Source organism: Fukomys damarensis, unplaced genomic scaffold, assembly GCF_012274545.1.
Source record: "Fukomys damarensis isolate Sample0158 unplaced genomic scaffold, DMR_v1.0_HiC HiC_scaffold_18, whole genome shotgun sequence".
In the NCBI taxonomy this organism is placed as follows: Eukaryota; Metazoa; Chordata; class Mammalia; order Rodentia; family Bathyergidae; genus Fukomys; species Fukomys damarensis.
This window is the reverse complement of record NW_022900930.1, coordinates 7,787,069-7,798,794: the sequence shown is the minus strand read 5'-3', so window position 1 is coordinate 7,798,794 and position 11,726 is coordinate 7,787,069.

Genomic DNA, 11,726 nt, shown 5'->3' with positions numbered 1-11,726 from the left:
TATATATAGTTTGAAAATATAAACAAAATAGAAATAATAAATCTCTCTTATAATTCAATCCCCTTAGGATAAAAAGTGTTAGTCTTAATAATTAGGTTATTTTATATGCTTACAATCTTTTTTGTCTATAGAAAGTATCTACTTGGCTTTAAAAATAGAAATGTGATTAATCCACAATATAGCTTGTATCCTGGTTTTTAAAAACAGTGTATTGGGAGATATTTTCATTTATTATTTTAAATAAACATAACCTTTGAATCTAATTTGGAAGTGGGGTAATCTGAAATAACATTGCCATCGAGAAGTACAATTTTTTTTAGGTGGGTCCATGAACTTCATAGTATGAAGTTAACTAAACACATGCACACATGTACACTGAAACACACACTCAAAGCATAGATGCATCAGTATCCTGTTTAATTTCCTTCTATTTTTTTTTGAATGAGAATTATGAGAGCTAATGTCTGGCATAGGAACAGAGATAAGTTTTCTGACTTCAAGTATCTTTCTTATTATAATACAAGCAGGTCCTCCCACCCCTGAATAGTAATTTGCATATATCATGGCAAAATAGTTCTGATATTTCCCAAAGCTTCTATGATAATACCTTTTTTTAAATCCCCAGACAACAGTTTATCCCGATTTTGTGAAGGTTTTTTGTTTTTGTTTTGGTACCAGGGATCAAACAACTCGTCCTTGCGCTTGCAAGGCAGGCAGCGGAACCGCTGAGCTAACCAAAGCTTTAGATATTTTAAATTCACAGTGATAGCTAGGAAAGCTATCTGTGTTCTGTGTCAGTTTTACCATCATGTAGTGAAAACCTAAATTAGTGGCATAAAGACAATATTGAATGTAAATTAATTTCACTGACCATTTGTAATCTTTCATTGGTCTATGGAAATGATGCAGTTGAGGACCCCTGGAGTTATTCTGAGCTCCATAGGGAGAGGAGCTTCTGCCGAGATGACCAGAGCCACATCCGAGGTCTAGCCACTCCACTTCAGATGAACTACCCAGGTTAAATGAAGAGTTGGGAAGGAAAAGAGTGAATGCCTGTATTAGTTTCCTAGGCTGACACAGCAAGGTACTCCAAACGGGGTGGCTGAAAACAACAAAATTTACTTTCTCAGAGTTCTGCAAGCTAGAAGTCTCAGATCAAAGTGTCAGTAAGGCCACAATGTGATTCTAGATAGATTCCTTCCTTGTTTCTTCCTAAGTTCTGGTGATGGCTGTCGATCCTTGGTGCTCAGATCTCTGCCTCCATCTTTGCTTGTTATTTTTCCTTTCTGTATTCACACCATCTTTTTAACCTTCCTAAGTTCTGGTGATGGCTGTCGATCCTTGGTGCTCCTTGACTGGCAGGGGCATAGCTCAGATCTCTGCCTCCATCTTTGCTTGTTATTTTTCCTTTCTGTATTCACACCATCTTTTTATTTACTTGCCTACTTTTGTTTTGCAGTGCTACGGATTGAGCCTAGGGCCTCCAACATACTAGGCAAGGGCTCTGTCACTGAGCTACACCCCCAGCCCCCACTGTTTATCTGCACTGCCCCTATTTACAATTAAATCACATTCTGAGATACTAGAGGTTATCATGTGAGCATATCTTGTTGGGTGACTCGATTCAACCTGTAACAAATAGCTCTTAAGTTACTACTATCAATGTAAATATTTATAAACTAACAGCAAATGTCACAGAAACCAACACTAGACCTTTTTTTCTTTTTTCCAAATTTATACTTCCTTGTTGACAGCAAGGAAAAGGGCAGAGGAAATGATATGATACTTGGTTTTCTGAGAGATAATGACTCCTGTAAGGTCTAGTTGTCAGAGGCAGTTTAAAAACAATGCTACACCTATCATTCGAGTCCCCAATGTACCATTTTGATATTGACAGCATTCCTGCAAAATGGGTTATGCAGGTTCTACCCTGTCCCCCAGTTTACAAAAGTGGAATCTGATTAAAGCACATTACACGGGCCTCCTGACAGGCCTCCTAACATCAGAATATTTGCTCATACCACATGTAGTGCTTCAGCAAGAACAAAAATTGTTCTCCCTTCTGCAGCTCCCTCCCTGTTTTCTATTAAGCAGGTATTCAGCAAGTATTTTCCTAGGCAACATCAACCTGGGGGAGCCATGGGAACACAACGGAATCATAAAGCCATCAATTCTTATGAATAGCTGGTGGACATTCTCATCTTCTGTACGTACAGAGGTGCCTCCAGATGGCTTTGGGGTTTTCTATTCTGTCAGGATTTAAGAGGAAGCCTATGCTTCTCTTCAAGGCTTGCCTTCTTGTATGAATTGTATGTACATATACATTAGTCTATTCAGGCTGTGTTAGTTCACTAGAGTTGCTGTAACAAAATGCCTTGGACGGAGGAATGTATAAAGAATAAGAATTTATTGCTTGCAGTTCTGGAGGCTGGGGGAATCCAAGATCAAGGCACCAGATTTAGAATCATGTGATGGCGTCCTTGATGGATGATACCTTCTTGTGATACCTCTTCTTCTTAGGATACCTCTTATGTCCTCACATAGCAGAAGAGAAGGATTGACAGGCCTTCTTAGTAAGGCACGAAGCCCACTCCTAAGGACAGAGCCTTCCTGATCTGATCACAACCCAAAGGTCTCATCTCTTGATATCATATTGGAAAGGAGGCTTCAGCATATACTTTTTTTGAAGATACAAACATTCAGATCATAGCAGAGGTAGAAGACAACATTATGAGAGACAGAGTATCATTAAAAAGCAGAGAGAATTGGATCATTTAAAAAAACCCTAGGTTGGCCTATGATCCTCACTATTGCTTACTTACTTCTTAACAGATGTGTTTTAAAATCAATAAAATTGAAGCATATATCAAGCATAAATCTAAAGATGTGTATGCTGGATGTGCTTCCATCCTTCCCATGCCCCATTTCTCATTTTATTACCCCTGCAAGTATATTTCTCCTGAAAATACATACTTTCATTCTCATTCAACCTGTGTTAGTCAGTCGAGGTTGCTGTAACAGAAGATCATAGACTGCATGGCTCATAAACAGCAGAAGTTTATTTCTCACAATTTCAGAGATTCAGAAGTCCAAATCCAAGAAGCAAATTCCATATCTGGTGAGGGCTTTCTTCCTGGTTCCCAGATGGCTGTTTTCTTCCTGCACCTTTATATGGTCAATGGAATGAGGGATCTTCTTGGCACTTCCTTTATTAGGGCAGGGCACTAATCTCATTTAAGGGGTGAAACTTTCATGATGCAATCACCTCCTAAGGCCCTCCTTTTTAAAACCATCATCGTGGGGGTTAAGGTTTTTAGTTCGCTTATGCTGCTATAGCAAAATACCATATGCTAGGCAATTTGTCAGCAGATAAATTTATTGCTCAGAGTTGTGGAGGCTGGGAAGGCCAAGATTAAGGCACTGAAAGTTTTGGTATTTGGTAAGGATATAGTTTGTGTTTTTAAGATGATATCTTGAATTCTGGGTTCTCACAGGATGGGATCTGTGGAAGGGAAAAAGGGAGAGTGAAGCTTCTTTGCAGCTCTTTGCCAAGTCCACTACTGGCCTTTATGAGGGCTCCATCTATTCAACCTCCCAAATGTCCTCCCCTTGTTTTGGAAGTGCTTGTGAGTGAAAGGGTCACACTTCTTAATTCTGTTACATTGGTGATTTAATCTTAACATAAATTTTGGGAAACATATTCAGGGCATAGAAGATTGCAACACATGAAGTTTGGGGAGACATAAACATTTAGAATGAAGCTTCCCCCATATCTCATATAGAAGGTACTACACTGCAAAGTTATCTGGATGTTCGATAAACATTGAAAGCCTTTACCTACCTCAGTATAAAGAGCTTCTTCATCCTATATTCCACTGCATAGTATTCTATTGTATGACTGAACCCTCAGTTATTTAATCAGACCCTCATTGAAGGTAATCTGAGATTTTCCATGTTGTTATTATATAAAATTCTAACAAACAACCATACCCATACTGTTTAGTTCATATTCAAATATATTTAAAACAAATTCCAAGGAATGAGACTGTTGGGTTAAAGTATGGATGCCTTTGCTCCTTTGACAATTGTGTTATTCAACTTTCTGTTACTGTAAGAATGCCTTTTTATATATTAGGGAAAAAGGAAGATGATTTATGTACTAATCATTAAGGTCCTCACTCCTGCCTCATATTATATACAAAAAATTATATGTGGAATTATGAAACATTTAAAAGAAAATATAGGAGTTTTTGTAAACTTGAATTAGGTATTGGTTTGTTAGTCGTGATACTCAAATTAGGGGCAACAAAATAAAAAGATTGTACATCACCCAAATTAAAAGCATTTGTGCCACAAATAATAGCATCAAAATAGTGAGAAGTCAGACCACAGAATGGTAAAATTTTTGCAAATCAAAGATCTGATATGGAACTTGTATTGAGAATATATAAAATATTTTACTACTCCACAGTACAACACAAACAGTAAAAATAACACAGTAGAAAATGTGTTAAGGATTTGAATAAACATTTTCCTAAAGAAGATAAACAAATGGCCAATAAACACCCAAAAAGATGTTCAACATTATTAATTATTAGGGAAATGCAAATCAAGTCTGAAATGAAGTACCACTTCACACCTAGTAGGTAGGTAAAAACAAAAGTGACAGATAGTAAGAAATGTGGTAAGGATGTACAGAAACTGGAACCTTTGTAGCATTGCTAATGCGATATAAAGTGATAGAGCCATTTTGGAAAACAGCTTGGCAGTTCTTCAAAATGTTAAACATGAAGTGGCCATATGACTTATTAGTCCAACGCCTGTGCATATATTCCCCCCAAAATGAAAACATGTACACATAAAAATTCATAGGCCCCACCCAGACATCATGGTGTGGGTGCACAGGCCCCAGCAAAAGGCTCATCTGGAAAACAGCTGCATGGGTATGCAGGCCACAGCCAGAGGCCTGCCCAAATACTATTGGTAAATCATGTTGCCCCAGCCAGAAGCCCACTGAGACACCAGCAGCTCAGGTGCACAGCCCCCAGCCAAAGGCCCTCCCACACAACAGCTATGCAGGTGGCCAGGCCAAGATACCATCCTAAGTGGGCACAGGCTCCAGACAGAACCTCCCTGGACAACAGTGCAGCATAGGGGTCCAGAAGGCCACCATTCTGAACACAGGAATTGGCACAGTGGTTAGCAGCAGGAAGAAGGCCTCTCTGAGGATTGCTATAAATTGAAACCTACTGGGTGAGCAAGGAGTCTCCTCAAAAAAGGAACACGCAGGCTGCATCTGTTGAAATGAAAAGCCACATAAACAAGACTCAAACCCAGACTTCCAGATCACCTAAGGCAACCCCAAGGGGCAACGAGATGGAACAATCTCAGACTCAACCACCTGGACTCCCTGAACTGGCAATGAAAGAGGATCTGGAAAAAAATGAAATCAGAAATAATTTCTCAGATAACAACACAGATTGTGTCCATAGTGAAAGACATGATTATTAACTCTACAGCAGAGACATAGATAAAAAAAAAATAGAGGAGCTGAGGAACATGATGGAATCACAGCAGAGGAAACAAATGGAATCAATAAAACAAATGCAAACAGATATCTAAGAGGTTAAAAACCACAATGAAAGTTTATGCAGCAGAATGAGCTAATGTGAGGATAGAAAATCAGATATAGAATATAAAATTGCAACTAGTGACCAGAAAAACAAAGATTTCTTAAAAATAGTAAGAGATCACAAGAAATCAATCCAGCAGCTGCTAGATGATGTGAATAAGAATAAAATAATATTGGAGTCAATGAAGAAACCAGAGAGAGTGCAAACAACATAAAAAGAAATGTTCACAGAAGTAATGGCAGAAAACTTCCCAAGCAGGAGAAAAGAACTTGACATACAGGTTACGTGAGGCATACAGGACTCCAACTAGCTACGAGCAAACAACTATACCTAGGCAAATAATAGTTAAGATTCCAGAAACCTAACAGAAAAATAAAATTCTACAAGCAGTTAAAGAAAAGAAACAAGTCATATACAAAAGAAAGCTCATCAGAATCACAGCATATTTCTCAACACAAACCCTCAAGGCAAGAAGAGCCTGGAGTGAAGGATTGCATGCCCTAAAAGAGAATAACCTCCAACCCAGACTGATGTACCCTGAGAAACTCTTATGAATTGATGGAGAAATAAGACACTTTCACGACAACACACCAGAGAAACTTCATGAACACCAAACCAGCACTCCAAAAAATTTTAAGCAATATCCTAGGAAAAGGCAACGAGGATCACAACCCCAGGAAGCTCAGCAGAATGAATCCATCAGGAATGATAAGAAATTAAATGCAGGGCTGGAGATTTAGCTGAGTGGTTTGGTGGCCTGCCTTGCAAGCGCAAAGACGAGAGTTCAATCCCTGGTACCACAAAAAAAAAAAAAAAAAAAAAAAAAAAAAAGCAAAAGGGGAGAATCCAACAACAGGAAAAAGTCATGACAAGGATAAGTCAATACATATCAGTTATAACCATTAATGTTAATGGTCTCAACTCACCAATCAAAAGAAATAGACTGGCAGAATGTGTCAAGAATAAGATCCAACAATATGCTGCATACAAGAAGCACACTTAATTTCAAAAGAAACTCATGGACTGAAAGTTAAAGGATGGAAATCATTACTCCATGTGACAGGAAACCCCCCAAAAGCAGGAGTATCTATCCTCTTTGCAGATCAAATGGATTTCAAATGAGCACTAATTAAGAGAGACAAAGAAGGCCACTACATCCTTGTAAAGGGAACAATCCAAGAGGAAGAGATGACAATCACAAATACATATGCACCAAATACTAGTCTACCCCAGTATATAAAACAAATACTAACAGACATGAAAAATCAAATATACTAATACAATAGTAGTGGGGGACCTCAATGCTCCATTGTCACAAATAGATAGATCAACTAGACAAAAAATAAATAATGAAGTACTGGAACTCAACCAAACTCTTGAAGAAATGGACTTAACAGAAGTTTACAGAGTGTTCCACACCACAAAATTAGAATACACATTCTTTTTACATGGATTGTTCTCCAAAATAAACCACATACTTACTCACAGAACATGGTTAAGTAAGTGCAAAGGAACTGAAGTGATCCCCTGCATATTATCAGACCATAGTGTGATGAAATTGGACATCAATAGCAAAAGAAACCACAAAAATTTCATAAACACATGGAAATTGAACAACATACTTATGAATAACCAATGGGTCACAGAGGAAATTAAAGAAGAAATCAGACAGTTCCTACAATTAAATGACAATGACAATACAACATATCAGAATCTATGGGACACAATGAAGGCAGTCTTATGGGAAATTCATAGCAGTGAAAACTCATACTATGCAAATAGAGGGAGCTCAAATAAATAACCTAGTGCTGAAACTCAATTTTCTAGAAAAAGAAGAGAAGGACAAACCCAAAGCTTGTACAAGGGAGGAGATTATAAAGATCAGAGAAGAAATCAATGAAATGGAGACTAAGAGAATAACACACAAAAAGAAATGGAGTTGCTTCTTCAAAAGAATAAACAAATTGATAAACCCTCATCCAATCTTATCAAAAAAGGAAAGTAAAGGCCCAAATCCATGCAATTAGGAATGAAAAGGGTGAAATTACAATGGATCCAGCAGAAATCCAGAGGATTGTCAGTACCTACATTGAGAAACTATACACCAATAAGATGGAAAACACAGAAGAAATGAACAGATTTCTAGATACATATGCGTTACCAAAGTTGACTGGAGAAGATCTAGAAAATCTAAACAACCCAACATCAATTAATGAAATTGAAAATGTAATTAAAAATTTACCAACTAAGAAATGCCTGGGTCCTGATGGCTTCACTGCTGAATTGTACAAGACAATTAGAGAAATGTTGCTACTACTCTTTAAACTCTTCAATGAAATTGAAAGGGAAGTAATACTCCCAAATTTATTCTGGGAAGCAAGAATCACATTGATCCCAAAAGCAGAGAAAGACCCAACCAAAAAAGAGAACTGTAGGCTAATCTCACTAATGAACATAGATGCAAAAATCCTTAGTATGACTGACAGAATGCAGAAGATCCTCAAGATCATACAGCCTGACCAAATGGGATTCATCACAAGGAAGCAGGGATGATTCAACATATGCAAATCAATAAATTTAATACGCTATATGAATAAAGCCAATGACAAAACCCATATGATCTTCTCAATAGATGCAGAAAAAGTGTTCAACAAAATCCAATAACAAGTCATGATAAAAACACCACAGAAAATTGGAATAGACTGTCTCTATCTCAACCTGATAAAAGACATCTAAGAAAAAACAATAAGAGCCAGGGATTTAGCTCAATCATTCTGCTGCCTGCTTTGCAAGTGCAAGGACCCGAGTTCAATCCCCATACCAAACAAAACAAAACAACCTCCCCCAAAAAACAAAAAACAAAAACTGAAAAGCCAATATCTAATATCATATTAAATGGTCAAAAACCGAAATCCTTTATTCTAAGATCAGGAACAAGACAAAGATGTCTACTATCACCATTCCTGTTCAATATAGTTGTAGAAACATTAGCCACAGCAATTAGATGAGAAGGAAATAAAAGGAATAAAGATAGGAAACAAAGAAGTTAAATTGTCATTATTTGCAGATGACATGATACCTTATATAGAAGACCCCAAGAACTCCATCAAAAGTCTTCTAGACTTAGTAAGCAAATTCAGTAAAGTAGCTAGATACAAGGTCAACACACAAAAAATCAATAACTTTCCTGTGTACTTTAAGAACAGACTCACTGAGGGAGAAAGGGGCAAACAGTCCTTTTCACAATAGCATCCAAAAAATTGAAACACCTAGGAATCAACCTAATGAAAGAAATCAAAGACCTCTACTCTGAAAACTTTGGCACTCTGAAAAAAGAGATAGAAGATGATATTAGAAAATGCAAAGACATCCCTTGCTCTTGGGTAGAAAGAATTAACATAGTGAAAATGGCCATACTTCCAAAACTTCTATATAGTTTCAATGCAATCCCAATTGAAATTCTAGCAGCATGCTTCATGGACCTTGAGAAAACAATCCAAAAATTCATTTGGCACAAGAAGAGACATAGAATAGCAATAGGAATTCTAGGCAACAAAGGCAAGGTAGTGAGTATTACAATCCCCAACTTGAAACTGTACCACAAAGCCACTGTGATAAAACAGCATGGTACTGGCAGAGAAACAGACCCAAGGATCAATGGAATAGTTTAGAAGATGCAGAAACAACTCTAGACACTCTCAGCTACCTCAACTTTGATAAAGGAGCCAACAACCTTCACTGGAGGAAAGATGACCTTTTTAATAAATGGTGCTGGATAAATGAGGTTTCAACTTGCCAAAGATTAAAACTAGAAATATCTCTCTCACCATTCAATAAACTAAAATCAAAATGGATTAAAGATCTAAATATTAAAACAACACTAAACTGGCTGGAAGAGAGATTAGGTAGAACTCTTGAAGACACTGGCATAGGAAAAGATTTCATGAACAAAACCTCAGTTGCTTGTGAACTAGCACAAAGAATCAACAAGTGGGATCTCATCTTATTAAAAAGCTTCTGCACAAGAATAGAAATTACCAACAGCATGAAGAGACAATCCATGATGTGGGAAACAATTTTTACCAGCTATTCCTCAGACAAAGGTCTACCATCCAGAATATATAAAGAAATTTTAAAAACTCAGATTCCTAAATTTAAAGATCCAGTCCAAAAATGGGCATATGAAATGAACAGACATTTCTCAAAGAAGTAGAAGCAGCAAATAAACATATGAAAGAATGTTCAACATCACTGGTCATTTGAAAAAATGCAGATGAAAGTAATGCTGAGATTACATCTCGCCCCAGAAAGAATGGCTGCTATTGATAAATCAACCAATAACAAAAGCTGGTGGGGTTGTGGAGAAAAAGAAACCCTTCTCCATTGTTGGTGGGGGTGCAGACTTGTGCAACCACTGTGCATATCAATATGAAGATACCTTGAAGAACTAGGATTACAGGTCCCACTTGACCCAGCCATTCCCCTGTTGTATATCTTCCCAAAAGAATTAAAGGCATCATAACACAGTGATATATGTGTACCTATGTTCTTAGCAGTACAGTTTGTAATAGTTAAAACTTGGAAACAGCCCAATGCCCATCAACTGGAGACTGGATAAAGAAAATGTGTGTGTGTGTGTGTGTGTGTGTGTGTTTGTGCGTGTGTGTTTAATAAAATGGAGTACTACTCAGCCATAAAGAATGAGAAACAAGAGACATTTATAGCTAAATGGATGCACACTGTGGTGATACTCTTAAATTAAATAAATAGGACACGTGTAAAATACTGAATAGTTCCTCTGGTGTGAGAAACTGGATGTGTGAATAAGGATCAAAATGTATAATAGATAATGTGAAATAGAAGAAAAGATCCAAAGAGGAAGGGGAAGTGGGAGAGGTAGGGACAATAAAAGAAGGGAAAAGAATAAATATGAGAAAAGGAAAAAATGAAACAAAGTCTTTGTAAGTAGGGAGACATGGAAGTGTTGAAGGGAGGGCAGGGGAATGGTGAAAAAACAAGAACCAAGATATGTAAAGGTACAAATTCTCAATAATGAATGTCAGCCTATTGTACGCCTAAAATGTACCAATAAAATTAATGAATTAAAAATGCATGCATAAATGTTTACAGCATCATTCATCATAGCCAAAAATATAAACAACCTAAAATGTCCATGAAGTGAAGAATGGATAAGTAAAATGTATAGCTGTAAAATCATATGTTATTTGCTAAGAAAAACAGTGAAATGTTGACGTATACTACAAGGTGGATAAACCTTAAATACATATGCTAAGTGAAATAGAAAGGACAGAAAAAGCTATACACTGTATCACTCTACTTACACAAAATAAATCTAAAGAGGCAGAAACTATATGGTGGTTGGCAGGGTCTGGAGGGAGGGAGGAAAATGAGGAGTGACGATTACTGGTTATGGAAATTCTTTTTGGGAAGATAAAAATATTCTAAAAGTACGTAGTGATGATGTTTGTACAACTCTGTATATAATACCCCAAACTGTTGAATTGTTCTCTTCTTGCTTTTGATCCAGGGCCTTGCATATGCTAAGCATGCACTGTATCATGGAGTTACACCCCAGCCTAATTGTATCATCTTACAGGGTAAATTTTATGATACATGAAATATATCTCAATAACCTGTGGCAAAATAAATAATTAAGGTCTTGGGACCTAAGTAGGCAGTACTCTAACCTTCCCAGAAAAGTCTCCACCAAACCACAGGGAAGCAGAGTAAGTAAGCCTTCGAGGTATGTTCCTAGACTCCATTATGTTGCTTGGAGACTCCTGCCCTAAAATGTCCTGAAGACATTGCGGTACTAAATTTAGTAAAATTAATTAAAAACCTGCATTGGAAGAAATCCTCAGCAAGGGAGGTGTTCTGGTCATTTAGCCTCTTCTGCTGTGATAGAGAGGTAGAAGGTACAGCTGGTGCAGACGGAGTGATCAGGAAGGCATTCATCACCACAGAACCACAGATTTCATTACTGAGGGTGTCTTTGCTGATTATTCTGATGAAAGCTGTGAGCCTCTGACTCTCAGTCCAAATGAAGATGGACATGGGGTAGCTGCTGGAAGG